Consider the following 8,720-nt stretch of genomic DNA (forward strand, 5'->3'; position numbering starts at 1 on the left):
CCTTGTGTTAGATGTTCATGATCCCATGTGCTGAGCTAGATCAGACAAATCATCAGGCATAAAATTATCTTTTCTTTTTTTTTAAAAAAAAAAGAAAAAAAAAGCTAAAAAGAAATTATCCTAGCAGATCATCAGGATCAGCTGTGCAAATGTTTTTGTGGAGAAGAGAGAAGGAAGGAGACTGGTATGGCAACCCTTTTTAACAGCAGATTGGTTTAAATTGTACTAGCTTGACCTAATTTGGACTATTGCACTTCATGCTCAGGCTTGAGCTTTGACTTCTGTGCTCAGACTTTAGACTTCTAGTTGGGATACAGGGGATGCTTATGCCCAGGGTCCAGATATAATAGAGGGAGCAGGACAGCTTTAGATCCAATCTTTAGTTTTCTGAATTACACAGTGCAAAAATTCCCCTTATCACCCTTCTCAAATGTGTCTTTTGATTTTGCTGTCACTGTAGCAAACTGCTAAGGCATTTCAATGAGGAAAACATTGTTTCTAAGGCTGCACACGAGAAAACCTGCAGTTGTATGCTTACAGGGCAATGTAATTATTTGTAGTTAGAACTCTATCATATAATCATGAAATACTTTAGGTTTAGGTCACTCATATGATCCAGCTTCCTAGTCAAAGGCAACCTCCAAAGACAGGTCCATTAGTCACAACATGTTGGTTTTGGTTCCTTACTATTCATTTGTTATAAATTAGATTATTTTCTTACATGTCTATTCCTACTTTAAAGAAGTTAAATTAAAGCTAAGCTTTCACCCCTTGTGTTGCTCTAGTAATATGGTACTAATACGGTACTCTTCTGTTGCAAGAAACATCCACAACAGGCAAACCACAACAGACATTCACTACAGAAATATCCTGTCAGATGAGGGATAAACACATTGTGAAAACAATGACCAGACAGAACCTCTGAAAACTGACCACTACTTCGCAAGTAAATAATCTCTAAAACGCATGGAGAGAGTCTGAGGTGTTCTCTGCATCATTACTTTAGCATTCCTTTGGTTTCTGCTGCAGTACTGCACTCTTGATATCTACTTACTGCAGAACACTGCAGGTCACAAACCTGACTATTAAAGCTGAGTAAAGTTTAAAACTGGTACTTATTAGAAAAATTCTGGCAAAAATATTGATTCATCTAAAATATCTCATTTTAGAAGAATGCAGCAGTACCAGTAAAATTTTCTCTGGAAGATATTTTTTCTCAGCCTCAGACTGATTCAAAGGGAAGGTTTTTGGTAGCAACAGCTGCCACAAACTCACAGGATCACTTCCCCCATCTCCAGATTCTGCTGAGTAGTCCAGTTCTGAGAGACGAAGGACTGAAAAATTTAGTCCTTCCTGCCCTGATGGGACATTTCCTTTGACAGAAAGAAATCCTCAAGTCTGGTCTATTTTGAAAGAGCTTTGGCTTTTTCATTTGAGATATGAAAGCAAGGAACAGTAACTTTTCCACACATGACTATTTTTACTAGTGAAATATTGCTTTCATTTTTAAATGGAAAACTTAAAAACTCACATAGTTAATCTCATACAGAATAACAACATCTGTTGCTTCCCAGTTCCATGGCAAAATGTTAGGGTTTTCTCTCATATTAGCATAAAGGCACTGGACATACACTTTGCAGTACTAGGGAGACTTTTTTCCCTTCAGTCTTTTCTGATACGTATGTTTCACATTCAGATTCACATTACAGTGGATTTCAACAGAGTAGTATTTTGAAACTCAATTTTACACTGACTTGTTTATGTCACTTCATTGTATCTTTATCACCTATCTCTGGATTAGTATCAGGATCACGGGGCAAAGGAAGCTGCCTCCTGTCACTATCTTCACTATCAGCAAGTTACTTTGCCATATTTCCGTGGGCAATGTTTTACTCTGCAAGGCAGCTCAATGCATAGTCCGATTGTATGTGAAAGTTCCTGACTTGAAAAATACATCCAATATTTCCTTAAGTGCATTGGCTGCCTTAAAGGTCTAAGAAACCACTTAGATTTCAATGCCTGATGAAAATAGTCATGACACATGGGAAAAGGAAGCCTAAGAAGGGAATAGCATTACAGTTTTGGTTCCTGTGCTAACAGTCAAGCGTTGTATTGAGTGATACTCTGCAGAATGACAAAATGCTGCTCTCTGGTGAAAATGTCAAGTGCTATGCACTTATTTTCAGTGAGAGACTGAAAAGTAATTGTATAAGAAAAGAAGCTTTCTGTACTAGTTTCTATACCTGAAACCTTTTCTCTGCATTGAATGGTATGCTACATAACTGCATCAACACCACAAGGAACTATGGCTTATGGCAGGAGTCAGCGCTTGCTCTTTACATTTTTAATTTTTTTAAAGGAGGCAGGGAGAAAAATTACCAACATGTCTACCTGGCATAAAGTAAATCTGCCAGTGGGTGAATAGAACTCATATTTCAATTCCATGTAAGTTTTATGCAAATATTACATTTGTTTTTAAATAAAACATCAGCAGGAACTGTTGGAATGGCTAGCAGCACTTCATCAAAGACACATCTTCAATAGTATTTATTACAGCAGAGACTAGTTGTTAGCTGAGGTCTGTCAAGGGTTTTGACAATATTCCCACTAGCTTTAGAAAGTGATTCATTGACTGTAGGACAGGAAGGTCACCTAGGCTCTGACTGTGAAATATGTCACACTGCTGAAAGTGAGCCAGAGAAGAACTGTACATCCCTAATTCAGCATTGCATTCCTGATCCATGTTCAACAGAGCTAAATACAAATTCAAATGGTTTTGATGTGATGTGCTTTGCTTAAGAGGCATGTTTCATAGACTCATAGAATTATATGTTTATATGTTTTGTTTCTTGCATTTGTTTAAATGTTTACAGATGTAACATGAAAATGTATTTCTGAGGACCAGGACCAAAGTTAACTCAGTATTTTCTCAGCACTTACAGAGGATTAAGGGTATATCCTAGGTAACACAGTTACTTCAGGTAGCTGAATCAGGAACTTCCAGGCCAGAGCAACACATTATAATTGGTTTGAGACTTCCAGACAAAAAATACTTATTTCAGCTTTTCAAGTGATAGGTGCTACCAAAACAAAATTTTTCAGAGATTCTGATTTGACAGTTTGGCAGTCAACTTAGAAACAGTGAAATAACTTTGCTGATCTCAACAGTCTCTTCATTGTACATCAAACATGCCCTTAATATATGTCATGATACATGATACCAGGACTAATGTACTTTGAAACAAAAGGTTACTGCCTTGGTCATGAGGATAAGTAGAAAAGAGCTTCCTTCCCTTGATGAGTACCTCTGTTTAGAAAAAGAAAGCAAATTAGCTAATTCCAGCAATTGTTTACTGAAGTAAACTGAATTGTTTACTTACTTCCCATCAAGATTTAGGTTCAAGGCCTGTAATTCCCATTCTAGCACTAGCAACTACTGTAAACTACTAAGTCACAAAAAATTCTCGGTCCCTGATGCTCTTGAGTCAGGAGTATTTTTATGTGTGTCGTAATGGCTCAAGCTTTTTTACGAGTGGAACCACTTGAAAGCAAACTAAGCCATATGCTGAAAGCAGAGGGATCTCTTTTTCTGTGATCATGTCCCTGGACTTGATGCTTTTCTTCCACATTAATGCCATCCCTTCCGCATTTCAATGACATTAGTTTCTACCTTGTTCCCCGACAGTTACATGCTATGCATACAGACATGCTGTGGCTGGGCATAGAACCATAGAATCATAGAACAGTTAGGGTTGGAAAGGACCTTAAGATCATCAAGTTCCAACCCCCTGCTGTGGTGAGGGACACCACACTCTAAACCATGTCAAGCTGGCTCATGTTCATTTTCTCATCAACCAACACCCCCAAGTCCTTCTCCACAGGGCTGCTCTGAATTTCCTTTTTGCCCAACCTGTAGCTGTGCCTGGGTTTGCTCCAACCCAGCTGTACGACCTTGCACTTGGCATGGCTAAACTTCATGAGGTTGGCATCAGTCCATCTCACAAGCGTGTCAAGGTCCCTCTGGATGGCTTTCCTCTCCTCCAGCATATCAACAGAACCACACAGCTTGGAGTCATCGGCAAACTTGCTGAGGGTTCACTCAATCCCAATGTCCATGTCATCGACTAAGATGTTGAACAAGACTGGTCCCAACACCGATCCCTGAGGGACACCACTTGATACTAGTCTCCAGACAGAAATAGAGCCATTGACCACAACCCTTTGTGTGCGCCCATCCAGACAGTTCTTTGTCCATCAAGTGGTCCACCAATCAAATTGATGTCTTGTCAATTTAGAGACAAGGATGTCATGTGGGACAGTGTCAAACGCTTTGCACAAGTCCAGGTAGATGACATCAACTGCTCTACCCCTGTCCATCAGTTCTGTAGCCCCATCAAAGAAGGCCACCAAATTGGTCAGGCAGGATTTCCCCCTAGTGAAGCCATGCTGGCTGTCACCAAGCACCTTGTTGTTTTTCATGTGCCCTAGCATGCCTTCCAAAAGAATATGCTCACAGATTTTGCCAGGCACAGAGGTGAGACTGACTGGTCTGTAATTCCCTGGGTCATCCATTTTCCCCTTCTTGAAAATGGGGGTTATATTTCCCTTTTTCTAGTCATCGGGAACTTCACCTGACTGCCATGATTTTTCAAATATGATGGCCAGTGGCTTTGCAACTTCACTTGCCAGCTACTTCAGAACCCGCGGATGGATTTCATCAGGTCCCATGGATTTGTGTACATTCAGGTTCTTAAGATGCTCTCGAACAAGATCCTCTTGTACAGTGGGCCCAAGGTCTTCATTCTCACAGTCCCTGCATCTGCCTTCCAAGACTTGGATGGTGTGGTGAGAGCCTTTGCCAGTGAAGACCGAGGCAAAATAGACATTCAGAACCTCAGCCTTCTCCAAGTCCTGTGTAGCCAGTTCTCCCAAAAGCTTCCAGAGGGGGCCTACATTGTCCTTAGTCTGTTTTTTAGCCACTACATACCTCTAGAATCCCTTCCTGTTATCTTTAACATCCCTTGCCAAGTTTAGCTCCAATTGGGCCTTAGCTTTCCTAACTTGGTCCCTAACTTCCCGGACAACATCCCTGTATTCATCCCAGGCCACCTGTTCTTGCTTCCACCTTTTGTAAGCCCCTTTTTTCCCGTGAATTTTTCTCAGCAGCTCCTTATCCATCCAAGGAGGTCTTCTGGCCCTCCTGCTGCACTTCCTTCTAGTCGGGATGCAACACTCTTGAGCTTGTAGCAGGTGATCCTTGAATATTAACCAAGAGTCTTGGGCCCCCATGCCCTCTAGGGCTATATCCCATGGAACCTTGCTAAGCAAATTCCTGAAGAGGCCAAAGTCTGCTCTCTTGAAGTCCAGGGCAGTGAGCTTACTGCACGCTCTTCTCACTGTCCTGAGGACCTCGAATTGAAGCATTTTGTGATCGCTGCATCCAAGACTTCCCTGGAGCATCACATTTCCAACGAGCCCTTCCCTGTTGGTGAGCACAAGGTCAAGCAGGGCACCTCTCCTCGTTGGCTCCTTTATTGCTTGCAGAAGGAAGTTTTCTTCCACACAATCGAGAAACCTCCTGGATTGCTTGTGCTGGGCCGTACCATCGCCCCCACAGATGTCAGGGTGGTTGAAGTCCCCCATGAGAACAAGGGACTGCGAGTGTGAGGCTTTTCCTATTTGTCTGTAGAGTTCTTCATCCACAGGTTCCTCTTGATCAGGCAGTCTGTAACATATCCCCACAGTAATGTGTCCCATCACCGATTTCCCCTTAACCCTGACCCACAAACTTTCTGTTAACTGATCACCTGTCCCCCGACAGTGCTCCATACTCTCCAGCCTATCCCTAACATAAAGGGCAACTCCCCCTCCCCTCCTACCGGGCCTGTCTTTTCTAAAAAGCCTGTAACCTCCCTTAGGATGAGCCACTGATTTTCTTTGTCCCTGCTTTCCACTTTGATGGAAATTATTCCAGAGTTTCAATATGGTGCAAAGCATGGAGTCATGCGCTATTTATAAGAGGACATGATCATGAACTTGTTAGAAAAACGTGTTTCTAAAGAATGCAAATTCACTGCAGCCCTCCTTTTCAGAAAATTGCACCACTTGTGAAAAAAAAAAACAAACAAGAAACCCTAACAAACACACACAAAACCCAAAAACAAATAAAAAAACCCACAAAAAAACCACAAAAAAACAAAAACAAACCCCAAGCTGTGCCAGGAGAAGACTTGCAGCTCCAAAGACAATATGGACACCAGGTAAGCGAGCATTTGGTGGCATCCATGCATTTATTCAAATCTCAGTGTTCATGGGCTGTAGAAATAGTTTTATTCCAGCACTACACATATGATTTGTCAGACTCCAAAATCATAGTTTTTTATGGGTTCCTATCTTGGTGACTGAGCTGGGGCTCTCTTCAGAACATGATAGTTCCTTTAGGAATGTCCATCAGTGTTGGTACTTAGCAGTAAAATACATGAGTGTATCTGTGCTGGCTGCATAACAGGTAATGGTTTCTTACCACAGACAGATGGTCAATCCTGGGAGTAAATTTTTTCTGTGACTTCATCCTGAAGTAGACTCCTACACTGGCCAAATTGACCTCAGCCTTCAATAATCCTGCACAAGCAGAATTATCATCCTCTCTTCCTGACTCTATAGGAAAGAGAGGCAATTCCAGTGCACACATTTGCATGGTAAGCAGCTGAAATTAAGTGAGATTAATTTCATTTATGTAGGGCTTCTCTTTTCCATTTATTTTTCCTATCTCCATTATCTATTTTTATTTCCTTTGTAGATTTCCTTTTATCTTGATGTTTCTTGTTTCTTGCAGGTTGCTTTCTTGGAAGTTCTTGGAGCTCTTCATATAGTTTCTGTAGTAATCAGAAAGATCTGCACTTCTTACCTACTAATGTTGTGTCCATCAGTGGTTCTGATCTACATGCTATGGAAACATGGAAGGAATATTTGTAGCATTTGGTCACTGTTTTACTCCAGGACAAGCAAGTGGTTTCTATGTTTAAGATGCAGTAGACCCACTGAATAAGCAGAGAATGTTTCTCAACAATCATACTGTGTGTCCTGTTCGAAAGTGCAATTCTAAGACAATGCACATTCCTCTCCTGTGAGTACATTTAATGACTCTGTGAATCAGAAGTGGATTTTATGAGTGCATGGAGAGACTTGGGGGTGAAGGTTATGTCATTTCTGTAGCATAGCATTATATGTAAGGATCCAGCAACTAATCCTTATGCCACTCATCTTCACTCTCTGCATCTGGCCATTCAGACAGCCCTCAATCTACCTCAGCTTGGTCCAACACAAACCTTGTGATTTCTTTCTTCATGGTAAAATTGAGACTCTGAGTCATTAATAAAGCTGAAAAAACCCAGCCTTTTATAGCCTAATTATAAAATGCAAGGTTCCAAATTTTCCAGAGATCTTCAACGCTTACTTGTGAGTTGTAAACATCCCTGAGAAAAGCCACTATAATTATTACATCATTGTTGAGTCATTACATTAAACTGAAGAAACTACCACTGTCATCAATACAGGCTCAACTTAGATCTTAAAGTCCCTGAGTTGTGTCATTTGACTTTTTTGAATATTTTCTTGAATAGCCATTTTTTTTCACATTCTGATATCAATTTTAACTATATTGATCTTTTTTTAATGTGGGTTGTTCAGGATGAGTGATATTGCTTATGCTTTACTCATTCTTGGCTAAAACAATGTGTCTTTAAAATAGATATTTCATTATTATGGAAATCAAATCTGTTGTTATTTCAGAAAGAAATTGCAGAAATTAAAACCAAATAAACACCCTCCACCTGTAGAGATGTCTTTGTCACAAAATTCCTAGGGGCTTAGGATCCCAGTTTTACTTTCTTCTTTATTCCATGTCTTTTTTCAGTATTGTCTGCATGCAAAGTTGGCTTTTGGCTTTTATTCTCAGTGGTACAGTGGAGCTCAAAAGGATTTCTCTTTAGCTTTTCTGGAGCTCAAGAAACTTTCTCCATCCCACCACTAGATAGTCTCCTTTCTGGTATTCAATAACACTTGTATTACTTACTCGAAGAAAGATAGCATCTTAGGCACCAATTAGATGCCTCCACAAAAATATTATCTCGATTTGCCATTTCAACATCAGTATAATTTATTATTAAAAAATGGACCACATGGTAAATTCTGAAACTACGTTTATCAAGTATGCGAACATGCTTCAAAAGTAAAATGTTTGGATGAAAAGGCATATTTTATAAGACAGCTACATATTTCAGGATGAAATATGCAGTGAAGTTTTTTTTTTTTGCATACATTCTTAAATACAATAATGTACTGAGAGGAAATTTTAAAGATTTTTAAAGTGTTAAAACATTTTTAAATAAAAAAATGGGGCTTGTAATTTTTTTTATAATTTTATTTTAGTTTGTGTCAAATTATGCTATTGTAATAAATGTATGCAGGGCACTGGGATTTGTCCTAAATATATCTATTTTAGATCTATCTGAAGTGGGAAAATGTTCCAAAAAATAGTTGTGATTGATCAATCTGTAGAAGGTACCCAATTAGAGATGTCCCAGTTCAGCTCTTCCGACTATCTTACATATATGCCTTGTTCTTAGCCGACTTTAGAGCACTTATGACGCTTGGGTAGTGTTCCTTTTCTTGGAGCTCCCACTAGGGTGCTATGTTGTGCAAAATCCTAATCCATAGAT

This window comes from Melopsittacus undulatus, chromosome Z (assembly GCF_012275295.1).
Source record: "Melopsittacus undulatus isolate bMelUnd1 chromosome Z, bMelUnd1.mat.Z, whole genome shotgun sequence".
Classification (NCBI taxonomy): Eukaryota; Metazoa; Chordata; class Aves; order Psittaciformes; family Psittaculidae; genus Melopsittacus; species Melopsittacus undulatus.